The sequence below is a fragment of the Triturus cristatus genome, chromosome 10, assembly GCF_964204655.1.
Source record: "Triturus cristatus chromosome 10, aTriCri1.1, whole genome shotgun sequence".
Lineage (NCBI taxonomy): Eukaryota > Metazoa > Chordata > Amphibia > Caudata > Salamandridae > Triturus > Triturus cristatus.
In genome coordinates this window covers 926,634,845-926,648,592 of record NC_140593.1, presented here as the reverse complement: position 1 = coordinate 926,648,592, position 13,748 = coordinate 926,634,845, and the positions used below count along the sequence as shown (strand labels likewise).

Sequence of the window (13,748 nt, the reverse complement as noted above, 5' to 3'; positions counted from 1 at the left end):
AGTCACCCAGTCAGTCATCCTTCCACCCATCCACCCTTTCAGTCATCCATCCATCCTCCCTTTCTCTCTCCATCGACCCTTTCACTTAGCCATCCTTCCTTCCATCCATCCACCCACCCACCCATCCATCTTCTCATCTACTCATGAATCCATCCATTGACACTATCACTCATCCATCCTTACTCTCATCCATCTATCCTTTCCCTCCTTCACTCATCGATTCATCATTTTGCCCATCTACCCTCCCTTTCACTCACTCATCCATCCTTACATCCACCCTTTCACTCATCCGTCCATCCATTCACCCTTGCACTTATCAATTCATCAATCCATCCATCCATCATTTCACTCATCCATCCACCCACCCACTCACTTACTCATCATCCATCCTTCCACTCATCCATCCACCCTTTTACCCATCCAGCTACCCTTCCACCCATACATCCAGGTATTTACCTTTTCTCTCATCCATCCTTCCACTCACTCATCAATCAATCCATCCTCTCTCATTCTCCATCTATTCAATCTTTCATTCATCCCTTCACCCTTTCACTAATTCATCCAGCCATCCCTTCACTTACTCGCCCACCATTTCATATTAATTTTGAGCTGAGCCTTTTTGAGAAGAGGCCCATCAAGAACTTCACCCTCGCTGCAGGAGCCATTCCAGGACTGGGGCAGAAGCCACCCAGGGCGGAGACAGGATCCACCACAGGGGGGACTGGAGCCATCAATGGGGGGGGGGGCAGGAGCGACCACATGGGGGGACAGGAACCATCACTGGAGGGGGGGCAGGAGCCATCACAGGAGGATCCACCAGGGTGGGCATGGGGGTGGGCATGCAGTATTCTAGTATCATCTTGGTCTCTTCCAGGGTGGGGTAGGGCTCCTCACCCCCTCCTGGACAAGACAACGAGATGACAGGCTCTCTTTCCAAAATGTTAGTTTTGCCATCCCCCACTGTGATGTACAGTACTTAAAGGAGATACTCCAAGAGAACTGATTTAACTGATTGTCCTCCATACTTTGTTAATCAATGTGGGTGCGATTGTGCCATTTCTTTATTTTATTACATTATAGGCTGCATGTTTGAAGAACCGAGGTTTGCTTACAATCAGTAATTAAGCTCTGTGAAGAGAACCACGTGCTGCCTCGATGTAATCGGGGCCGGTTCTACGATTTTTGGGGCCCTGGGAAGAAAGGGAATGTGTGAGGCCCCTCTAAATTGCAGAGACATGGCTTTCAGGGCTGTTTGCATCTAAATAGATGCCCCTGCTCCTGACGCTGCAGCCCCTCCCTCTCAGTCACCTTCAAGCCCCTCTTAACAGCTCATCAAGGGCTGAAGGTGTGAGGGTAGCCATCCCGCTGTGCCTTTCCAATGCTACTGGCTATCTGAGCTTTGGTACTGCATCGGAGTCTGTTACACCCGACCTCAACAGCATCGGAGTCAAGAAGGGAGGTGGGTGGAAGCTGTGCCGGCTTTAGGGTGGTGCGACCGGTGCCCGGTTAAAATTACGGACAAATGGCGTCCGTTAAAGAATCCTTCACGGACAACGGACAGACGGACGAAATTACGGACTGTCCGTGAAATTTACGGACGGTTGGTCACCCTATTGGCTCCAAGGGGTTCTGGGTGAGGTGGGAGGCAGTTCGGCTGGGAAGGTGGTGAGCAGTAGGGGGCATTTTGAGGTCCGGTGGGGGCGGAGACTGGGGCTGAGCTGACCTGCAGCCCATTCCCTTAAAGGTTTTACTGATTGAAGGTTCTGGCAGGTAAATCGCATCGGTGGTCTACTACTCAGGTCGGCCATGAGCAGGAACACTGGCCATCTCATAACTGTGCACAGCAAAGCTCATCACAGTGGCTGCGATCCACGCAACTCATACTTAGGATTCTTCTGTACACTTGCACAACGGTCTCGTTGAGCCCCTGTTTATCATACGTCCTATCCTACGTGTAAGGTTGTGAGCATTCTAGTAGCTGGCGGGGGCGGAGCCTTGGGGTGAGGGGAAGAGGAGGAGCGAGGAGAGAAGTGGGCAGTTAGAATAGGGACGAGGTAGAGATAAGGAGTAGAGAATAAAGCTCCTGAGAAATCGTAAAGGGCGTCTGTCATTATTTGTAGCACGATGCTACAACTGGCGACGAGGGTGGGATGAGCAAGCCCACACCAGTTACAGAGCCCTGGAGCGTGGTGAAGAACCGGACCTGCCTGAGGCGATTGAGCACCTCTGGATGCCACCAGTGACTACGGAAGTCGGGAGCCTACCCCGACCCCGCCTCGTGTCCCCAGAGTGAAGGAGAAGGTGCCTGACGCTGGAGACGCTGTCTCCAAAAGCCTGCCTGTAAGCGCTGTTGAGCGCGCAAAAAAAAAATAAAAGAAAAACGAAGACCGAAAATCCCTCGCTGCCGGCTAATCTCACGCCCGATGCGTGAGCTTTGGCAGGGTCGGCGCGCAAGAAGAGCGGGAAGCTGCAGAACAAGGCGGGAGCCCACCCCGACCTCACCTGGTAGCTGTCGCCGCCGTGAATGAGCAGGGACTGGAGGGTGCCACCCCTGAAGATGCCCGCCGGTGAGTCCAACTTGTAGTAGACTGAATGAGCCGGGAGAGAGCCTCGCGCGTGTGTGCAGGGACGGCGGCCATCTTGAAGTCAGGCAATCCTCCTGGGACACCCCCCATTAAAGTGAATTGGCGGCCATCTTGAAGTCAGGCGCCTAGGATTCACTGAGGGAGAACAAACAAGCATAAGCATACCCAGGATAAGTCATCAACAAGCACAAGCAAAGCCAAGATAAAGGAACAAACAAGCACGAGCAAAGCCAAGCCAAAGGAACAAACAAGCACGAGCAAAGCCAAGATAAAGAAACAAACAAGCACGAGCAAAGCCAAGATAAAGGAACAAACAAGCACGAGCAAAGCCAAGATAAAGGAACAAACAAGCACGAGCAAAGCCAAGACGAAGAAACAAACAAGCACAAGCAAAGCCAAGACAAAGAAACAAACAAGCACGAGCAAACCCGAGACAAGTGTGCTACAAACGCAGGTGCGAGCACGCAAGCCGACTGAAGTGAACTGACCCGAGCGCACGGGATTCACAATGTCGAATCAAGGATCACCGACCCGACAGGAGGCCAAACCCATCGTCATAGGGCTGTCACATCTGCGCCCTCCGGAGCCCCTGACGCTTGTAGTCGGTAGCAGCATGGGCCCTCGTTGGGAGGAGTGGATCGAGGACTTTGAGGACTACATCAAAGGTTCCAAGGTCCTCGGCGATGAGGACCAACTGATTGCGCTTCGAAACCTCGTGGGAAAGGACATTAGCAAGATAATTAAGGAAATCCCAGCTGCGGATGCAGGGACGTACGCCAAGGTACGGGAAGCCCTGGATAAGAAATTTTTACACAAAAAAAATGTAGACTACGAGAGGTATGTGTTCCAGCGGGCGCACCAAGTAAAGGATGAAGCGATGAACACATACATAACCCGACTACGACGGTTGGCACGCCACTGCAACTTTGAAGCATTCTCTACGGAGGATGCCATACGGCTGCGTGTCATTGACGGCTGTCAATCTGAGACCCTCCGAAGAAAATTGTTAAAGAAAAGTCACACCCTAGACGAAATAGAGGAACTGACGAGAGTGCATGACCAGACCGAGGAGCAGGCCAAGACCATGGAAGCAGGGCGTACGGAACGCCGAGAGCAGATATGTCAGGTGCGAACCGGTCGCCCTCGCCGAGGGTCCAGGGAGCGCGGGCGACACGATCGGTCATCATCGCGCCGGCGCCATTCTGGGCACCGTCGACCGGACTCGGGGAGAAACAACAGACGACATGATTATGTGAAGAAGGCGACAGCACAAAAATGTTACAGATGCGGGTACGACTTCCCACACTCCAGAGTGTGCCCGGCTATGGGCCAGCAGTGCCGCAAGTGTGGTCGGAGCAGTCACTTTGAAGCCATGTGCGGAGAGTATCGCCGCGAGAAAGGAAAGAAACCGCCCGTGACGTCGCGGAGTGACACTTGCCGGCAACATGCGCGAGCGGTGCATGGTCGCCCAAAGTCGTCATCAAGATCATCGCACTCCAGCAGGGAGTCGCGGACATCGCGATGGTCGAGGAGATCACCCTCTCGGGACTCTAGATCGACATCAGACGAACAAGAATATTCAATTGAATACGCGAGCATGGTTGCCGACCCGGACCAACTTAAGAAATATTCCCGACTGGACATCAGCGTCGGTGGACATGCCACAAAATTTGTGATGGACAGCGGAGCGTCACTAAATTACATTCCGGTGACGGAGTACAAAAAAATGAAACCCCTCCCGCGCCTGAGTCCTGCATTTGTTCGGGTCTACACCTGGATGTCCAGGAAGCCCCTCCCTTGCCTCGGGAAGTTTTCAACTACGCTGAGACACAACACAATGTCAGTTCCCGCTGTGATCCACGTCATAGAAGGGCCGGAGGCTGACTGTCTCCTTAGCCTGCCGACGGCCGAGCGGCTGCGTCTGGTGGAAGTTCTCTATCGCATCAGCAATGACAATGACATCGTGTACAGGCCAGGCAAATCAGTCAACGTGGCTGACTACAAGTCGCGACACCCCAGGGCACCACACTCACTTGGACTGTCCGTTGTGGAGGAAGATGTCCACCTTGGGGAGGATCAAGCGCGACCGCCTGCGGGCCCCCTGGAGACCACCCCTCATGCCACCCTGAAAGAGTATCCACAGTGTCCAATAGTAGGGCACGGTGATCTTCCGGCCCCGAGTCAGATGACACCGCCGCCGCCTGGAGTGTGGCACGAACTAGCCCTGGACTTTTATGGCCCAATGCAATCAGGCAAATATGTTCTCGTAATAATGGACGAGTACTCTCGGTTTCCCATTGCCCAGTTTGTGCCGTCCACCAGTGCTGCCGCCACCATTGCGGTTCTAGATGAAGTCTTTGCAGCCTGGGGTGTGCCCAAGGAACTGAAAACAGACAATAGCCCATCGTTCACTGGACGGAAATTCAGCGACTTTGCGAAATCCGTGGGTGTCCGGCTTCGGCGGATAACACCTGTGTGGTCACAAGCCAATGGCACTGGTGAGAGGTTTATGGCCATACTCAAAGAGACTCTCCAGCAGGCTACCTGTGATAGACGAGATTTGCAAATGGCTCTCAACGAAGTGCTTCGAGCATATCGAACAACACCCAATGCCACGACAGGCAAATGTCCAGCGACACTCATGTTAGGGCGCCCCATCTGGACGCGGATACCCACTTGGGAGGGGGCATCAAGACCGGTGTCATCAGGTCATCTTCACCAAGAAATAGTAACTAACGCTGATCGCGCTGACAAGGAGAGCATGAGAAATTCTACGGACCACAAGAGACGAGCCAGATCTCTCTCGCCTCGGGAAGGGGATTGCGTCGTGGTCAAACAAGAACCAAGTAAGGAAACGGACTGTTGGTTCCGGGCAACGCCCCTCACAGTCACTAGACGAACGAGTACCGCGCTGACGGCTGAGTCGGAAAACAGGCGCACCACTCGCAATGCCCCCCACCTTCAAAGATGCGGTCTCACCATGAAAGAGACACTCACGCTGGGGCCTACAACGTCTGTGACTGGACACTGTGAAGGGCATGGTCGAACACCTATAGGTCAGGAACGGGACGCTGAGGGCGGCAATGGAACTGTGTCTGAAGGCCTGTCCCTCCGGCCAAGAAGAGATATTCAAAAACCGAGACGGTTGATCGAAGAGATGTGAGCACTGTCACAAGCTTTAGTAACAAAGGGGGAGATGTAAGGTTGTGAGCATTCTAGTAGCTGGCGGGGGCGGAGCCTTGGGGTGAGGGGAAGAGGAGGAGCGAGGAGAGAAGTGGGCAGTTAGAATAGGGACGAGGTAGAGATAAGGAGTAGAGAATAAAGCTCCTGAGAAATCGTAAAGGGCGTCTGTCATTATTTGTAGCACGATGCTACACTACGCATCACCATCTTCCTCATCTCTTAGATCCACCCGCCACAAAACCGTCGCGCAATCTGTCTGCCCTCAAGCCCCCACCATCTTTTATTTTCATGGCCGCAAGTCCGCCAACATGAACCCAAATATCACAGAAGGGGACTCCGGCACTAGCAGGGAGAGGCAACTCCTTCGTCCTGTTTCGCTTCTGCACTCGTTTCTTTACACAGTGGTAAATCACTGCCCATTGCTGCACAGCTCAGCCTGCCCACCTTCGTGTTCGCTTGCATTCCTATTTTTGCTGATCTCAGGCGGCACAGATTTTTAAAGGAAAGACAAAAAAACGGTCTTACCTGGCTCATGAATACTTCAACGGGCCATCACTCTGAAGACTAAACATGTTAATGGAAGCAAGTCTGTCAGTTAACTGAAGTGTGTAATCTCACGACGGCACGACTACGAAAAAGCCAAATAATTTCTGACTGGCTTTTGGAGGTGTATCTGCGTGTAAGGGGAAGCGTCATCTCCGGTACTGGCTCACTTGGGAAATCATGACCTTACGGTAAGTAAACATAAAATGTACTTTTCGGTGAGTTGCAGAGGAAGGAAGAAGTGCCGCAGAAAATCCAGATAGAAATTACGTAATCATTTACGTTGTGTAGAAATGTTACACAACTTGCTTGCTGATATAAGCACTGTTTGGCTCTATAGTGTGAGATTTTTATTTTATTTTGTTGGCACAACTCCATCTATAATAGATGCACAGATACTCAAGTACTAAGGATATATGTCACATCTATGTAATGTGTCATAGTGGTAATATATGAGACTCTGGTTTCAAAAAGAGGTAGGGTAGCTCAGTGGGTTGTGTGTCTGGCACAGGGATCTGTGATTGATAAAATCTCCAAATGTGATAATATATTCTATAAAAATGGCCAGAATATTATTTTGTGTTTTTTCTCATATGCCACCTTTAAACACAAGTTGTTCCAGGGCACAAGTCCTAAAAAAAAGAAGTGGAGGGACTAAACTAGTTAGTCAGTATGCAGGTGACATCACGGTGTGTGACATCACAAGAAGTAGCATCAAAGCGCGTGACTTCACAGGAAGTGGCATCATAAGAAGTGACATCAGATCTTAAGCCCTCACGTATATGTTTAATACGTCTATCATGAGTACATTTGAGCACTTTTCGAGTATACAGGGAAACCCTCCTGATTTAGGCAGAAGATTCACACTCTTGTAAGCTTCACATAAAACAATGTTGCCTTTTGTCAGCGTAAACTTCCTCTACCCATAGGGCTTTACAAGAAAAAGTAGTGATATTTAAATTATTCCTCGTCTCCTCAGGGGTAGTAAGCACTATATAAATGCTATTTATTTTGTGTAAATAATGGGAAAGGTCAACACATTTGACATTCTTACAGTGCATGCATATCTCATAAACAGTGAAAAGCTGCCTCTCCTAAGTATGTGTGAAGTGCTAACAAGGTGTGAGCCTTTGTTTTCCCTCTTCTGCATTTGCATCTAGGTGTGAGGCTCCTGACTGCTCCCAGTCAGGATACTCAAACAAAAGGAGGCCTGATAACCCCTCAAATTCGGCCTTTGTTATGGGCCCAGCAGGAGTCTGAACTAAGAAAGCCTCCTCCCCGCCTGCACGTTTTTGCGGATCAAAAGCAGACAACAACATGCAGGCGCTGCTGAATGTGTCCCGGTGTTTGCAAATTATGCTGGGACTTATTCAGCATATTTTCAGTGGGGCCCAACTTCTTGGCATGGTGGACGGCGTCCACCCTGTAAAATAGTAGGTGGACGCTGTCCACCCACGTGTACCCCCGACTTGTGCCATGGTTGTTTCTCTTCTCTATAGCCAAGTATTATTCTGGCCATTAGTATCCCATTGCTCCACAGTCTGCGTCAAGTTGTTACCTAAACTGTATTGTGTGGTTTTAGATCCCTGTGCAATGTCTGTCTACCACATTCTATCTGCATGTATGGTCTCTGGTTGCTTTTTAGAGTAATGCATCCACCTTAATGTCCTATGTTTAAATGTTTGAACCTCAGCTGGTCCCTTCAGCTGTGCAGCCTACCAAGGTTGAAGAAATTGCCCCTGCTTAGGCCGCAGTTATGAGTGCCTCAGTATATTGCACCTATTAAATAACAACATCCCTGGGATCAATATTTACCAGATGCAATAAATAGCAGAAATGTATAGTTTTACAGCAATAATGGGGAATAACATACATTCTGATGTTTACTGAATCAAAATCTGCAAGTCCCAGTAATATCCATCTCAGGTATGAAAGCACATCTGGAAGATGAGTGCATCAGGGGCCATATTACATAAAGTGCCCTGGGGGCCCAACGGGCGTTTGCGCTTGCTTTGCTAGCCTTCGGGGCGTTTTGATATTACAGAAGGGGCCGCAGACGCTTGTGAGGCCCTTTCTGTAATACCAATAGCTCTGGCCCACATAAAGTGCCAGCGCTATCTTCAAGGGGGCGTGTCCTCATTTGTATGGGGGCGTGCCCCATGGAAATGAGGGAATCCCTTTACCTCTGTGCCTGCACTGTATTACCGGCAGAGGCAAAGAAGCCGTCAGGAGGCGCACTGACACTTTCAATGCGCCCCCAAAGTGCAGCTCTCTGAAGGGGGAAAGGGGGTCCTACGGACCCCGCAGACATCCCCTTGCAGGTCGGTGTAGTCTATTCCCCTTTAAAAGTGCAGGCGGGTTGCCACCTGCACAGTGAAACACAGAGTGGCTTCAAAGCAGCAGCCCCGTGTTTCACCTGAATTGCACCTGTGCCCGGGTAATGAAGGAAAATGCGCCACATGTGTAATGCAGCCCCAGGTGAGCAGAGTCAGTATGAGCCCAAAACATGGCGGGTAAAAGTTACAATAATCAAGCATTTATCTTTTTAATATAGCCTTATAGCCCGCCGTAGCGGGCTATACCGGCTGTTAAAGGCCCGCTGCAGCGTTAAAGGCCCGAGCCGAAGGCGAGGGACTTTAACAAAGCAGAGGGACTTTAAAAGCCGGTATAGCCCTGCTACGAAGGGCTATAAGGCTATTAGAACATTCTGCCACTAGAGGGCAGAATGTTCTAACAAAACAAAGCCTTCAGGGAGCGCGAGGGGATTCAAATCCCCTCAGGCTCCCTGAAGTCTTTGTTCACAGCCAGAGGCGTGAACAAAGACACATTGGAATGTTGGTGCTCCGGGCTTATACCAGCCATTATAAGCCCGGAGCACTCCTTTGTTTTCAATGGAGCTCCCAACATTCCAATGTTCTAATGACACAAAGACACCCATGTGCGTAGGGTACATGTAAATTATGACTTAGAACATAAGTAAGCAGCAGGTAAATCCCTCCAGTCTCTTTCCTTAGATATACAGATCCCTCACCCACTGTTCAATGAAAAAGACATAGCCATCAAACCAACAAGATGGCAAGAATTCAATACCCATTATACATCACCACAAGCCGAATCAACTTTGGCCAGTGATGAAATGCTCTCACTCATGTAGAAGGTCACCAGAACTACCGAATGTGCAATTAGACCTTAACAAAGGTGAAAATTGGTCTTTAAAAGTTCCAATAACAAGTCACATGCAGGCCCAAATGTACTCTTTGATACTCAAAGACAACACACATACAAACACTTGTGTGCAACGAACAACAATACAGAGACAATGCGCAGATGAATAGATGCGTGTGGTTGGAAAGATGGATAAATGGGTGGATGGGAATTACGTTTCTGAATCTGGAAACACTCCAGAGACAAAGTTTAGGCTTGGGCACCTGGTTAAGATGGTGTGTATTTCAATTAGTTTGTTATATTCAATGTCTTATTTCCCTGGATTGGATTGCTAGATTCACCATGTTTGTGGTGCACGGATTCAGGGTGTTTTCTAGTTTCTGATGTGAAGAGGCTCATATTTTCTGTTTGGAATTGGAATGTGTTTGAGGTAACTCTAAATATGTTTAAGTAGAGAAGCTGTCAGCTGTATGGTTAGGTCAGAGCCTTAATGGTGGAGGTGGCTGCCAGCAATGCACTGAAGTACCCATTTTCTCAGACTAATTTTTCCATCATCAGAGCCGGACCGAGATCAGGTGTGAGACCGGCGGAAAATGGAGGCAAAAGATTGAAAAGAGTGACAAGGGAAGTTTGCAGTTGAAAGGTCTGTGTTGATGGCAGCATTTGAAGAGTTACTGCACATGGCCAACCTACGGAAGCACTATTCCCTCTAGTAACAACGCTAGCAATGCCACTCATATATCTGAATGTCTTCAACACTTACATCAGAGATTTGGGTGCAAACTGCAGATCAGAAATACATATCTCCGGAGTGCTAACACTGCCTTTCAAGCTTTTAAGGATAATAATATGGATAACTTAGTTTGGTAGAGCTACCATCCATATTTTCTTGTAATCCGAAAAATCAGTGTGCAGGATACGCTAAAAAAAATAAAATTTTATGGCAAGGCATGGAGGCCAATATTATATCTTATGTGCTTCTTTTTGGTTACCTCAGTAACCACCTAAGTATTTCTTTATTCCAAAAATGATCACGACGCAACCCAGGCATCACCCACATGGTGGCTTTAGTGTGCCATACTTCCACTCCCTCTGATCTGGCATTTCTATCAAATTGCCCTAACATAGAGCACGTGGCACACAGCTAGTGCCGTCTTCGCTTCACAAGCGTGTCTTCAGCCTTGTCTGCTCGCGCTACTGCATCCTCTACAAAGGCCTCTGTCAGCCCACTCTGATGCCCTTGAGGACTTGCAAAGCGCTATCATCAAGATGCCCTTATATGTCAGACTGTCGCTGACACCCAGGATGGTAAAAGCAAATCAGATATTTGGAAACCTCCCTTTAAAATGACTGAAAATACTCTCAATACACAATAAAAAAAAATGACATAAAAACTCTCAATTTTAAATTTCTGACAAAAACCACACAGAATTTTCACCTAGGTGTCCATTGTTAGTTTAAAGCATCCCTTAAGTGCACACTCCTCTTGCATATGACTGATAACAGTAAGTCAAACTCCACCATACACAACATTCCTTCTAAACCTGCCTAATCAAATGGAACCAAGCATGCCAGGTTATCTGGGCATGAGCAGCAATAAAAGAAGTGAGATGGCTGTGGGTTCTGTGTATTTATGCATGTACTTGAATTCAAAGCTTTGACGACATTTTAAGTTCTACCTTTATTGCTGTTGTGTTTGAGGTCAAAAAAAGAGGAATGCATAATATTTGCCTCTGTGTCTTTAATAAAATCATGATATTCTTCCCAACAGGCTGCAGAATAGATATAGATTCATCATATCTTGAAGTTATTGTCTTTAAACTGCACTAGCTGTGAAGTCACAACTTAGATTATGAGCTGTGATGTAAGTGAACATCTGCCCGCAGTAATAAAAGGTAATTGAAAGCTGCCCTTGTAGCCACTCATCCACTTACAACAAAAGTATCAGAGGTGCTCATTGTTTAATAGATAGCTACATTTCCAAAAACATCATTTCTATGCACTGGAACATTTTACTACCTTCAAGACACTTAAGTGCAGTCATGTCAACTCATGGTGAATCCCAAGAGGGTCTGTTTGCAGCAGAAAAGGCGGTTATTTTCATTTTAAAAAGGGCAACTTGAAGATACATTCTATTCACGTTGGTTGGGAAGTGGAATTGTTCTCGCTAAAGAGAGAAGGTTGACTTCTTTACCACAAAGTACCCTAAGAGAAGAGTGTCTAGTCGATATTACATAGAATAACATTTCTCAATCAAGTACGTTAAGGATATTCTGTGACACTTTGAAGTTATAGGCATTTTAACAACACTCATTCTGAACCTATTAGTTTAAGTGTAACAGACACTACTAGTAAAACATAAGACGTGAAATAAGGTACCTCAGTTCTATGTTGTGTAAATGGTTCTAGACAAAGAGGTATTCAGTGAAAAATAGGGAGGTACATTCACAGAACTCCTGTGCGACTAGCAGATCTAATATAAAATAAATATGAGCGTAGATTACTTTTTATTTATTTATTTCTATTTATACAGATTTATAATGCACACGGCATAATCAAATAGCTTCTCAGTTCACAAGAGGGAGAAGAGAAGCGATTAGTGGATGGTGCAGCAAAATTAGAAGCGGTTTGATTGTGAGGAGGTTGCTGCTGGTTTCACCAGTTAGTAGGGAGGTTGTTCCATAGGTTGGGCCCAGCTACTGAGAAGTGACTGTCTGGATTTGCATTTGCATTTGGGGGTGTAGGGAAAAATGAATTAATTAGATCGCAAGCGTCTGGGTGGACCATCATTTTGTATTTTGTGTTATAGGAGGTGGGTGCTGAGCCATTAAGACATTTGAAATTAAGACAGAGAATCCTAAAGGCGATCCAGTGTTTCACAGCCAACCAGTGAAGCTTTCTGTTTGTGTGGGTGGCCTGTTGGGTTTTCTTGAGGACATAGACGAAAAATAATCTGGTGTTATGTGCTTTTTGGAGTCCCTTGTCTTGGTAGTACTGCAGTCCACAGTAAAGTGAGTTATAATAGTACAGTGTGAGTTTGCTATAGAGTGCCTCTGCAGGGAGGGAACGGTTCTGAAATAGGCTCTGCTGTTAATGAAAACAGTCAGGAAGTAGTTTGCACTGGGCCAGGGATGCCTGATTTATAGCTACATTTGAGGCATCTAGTTAAGGGGGAATATGGCCATTATTGTTCTCATAGAAATTGAAGGCAGGCGAGGGCAGTTCCTCATCCTCATATTTCACAAGTACATCAGAGCCACACCAAAGAAAAAAAAGAGATAACAATTCATCCTTGTTTATTTGGCTTCTATGTCCTTTTACTGCACATTTGTTTGTTCATGCATGCATAATACCCATTGTGTTCCTTGCTCTCCGTATGTTCATGTTCCTTTTCTCTATGTCCACCATTAATTTCCAGGAATTATTTTGTCATTTGATCCTTTCCATTTTCTGTTCTTTTTGGTTTGCATAATCATCTTGACTAGGAATGTTATTTCACTTTTCCCGCAGTAGTCATTCTTTGTTGTGCAATTTTTCTGTCCTTTTCTAATTGTATTCCGATTTGGCTTCAGAAGTTTCCTTCCACAACAATCTCTCTGCAGTGCAATTTTTTTTCATAGCTCCTTTGGCTGCACCCTGTCCCAAATAACTACAGAGTTTACACTGCACAAGTGGCAGATTACTTTAAACTCGATACTATTTCCAATCAGTCGGGTAACAAGGATGCCACAAGCCCTGGTGCCAGCAAGGAACATGGGCAGATTGCTGCTACTGGGGTAGTAAAATACAGCAATGATCAGAGTTCCAGTGGCCCCTTGGGGCTCTGGGGACCGGTGCTGCTGCATCATCTGCGCTAATGGTAGCTATGTCCCTGTTTCTCATATAGAATAAGTGATAGAATAAAGTTTTAAAATTGTTTTGTAGTTCTTCAAGGGTACTTAAAAAAACCCTAACTTCATATATGTAACACAAATAATTTATAACCTCATTTTCGATTTATAGATTACTCTGATATTAAAACTTGGATGTCACAAGAGAATTATGTGCAGAATATACTGTCACCGTTCTCTGTGGTAGGGATTGTTCCATGAGAATTTTTTTTCCTCCTTTTATCATTAATGCTGATTAAAGGTTGTGACTGTACAGTGATGGCGTCACAGTTTTAATGTAATCCTGGTTAATATCTCTAAACTCTGTTATAACCGTACTGAATGGACATCACAAGCACTTTGTTATCAGATAAAATCCTATCCTCATACATCACACTTTTCT

General features: G+C 47.0%; 1 protein-coding gene across 7 annotated transcripts in view; it reads right to left on the bottom strand.

The window, feature by feature from the left end:
* The window catches only part of ALS2CL (ALS2 C-terminal like), a 573,008-nt gene that overhangs the window by 384,448 nt on the left and 174,812 nt on the right, over positions 1–13,748 (bottom strand). The gene's annotated exons all lie outside the window — the stretch shown is intronic.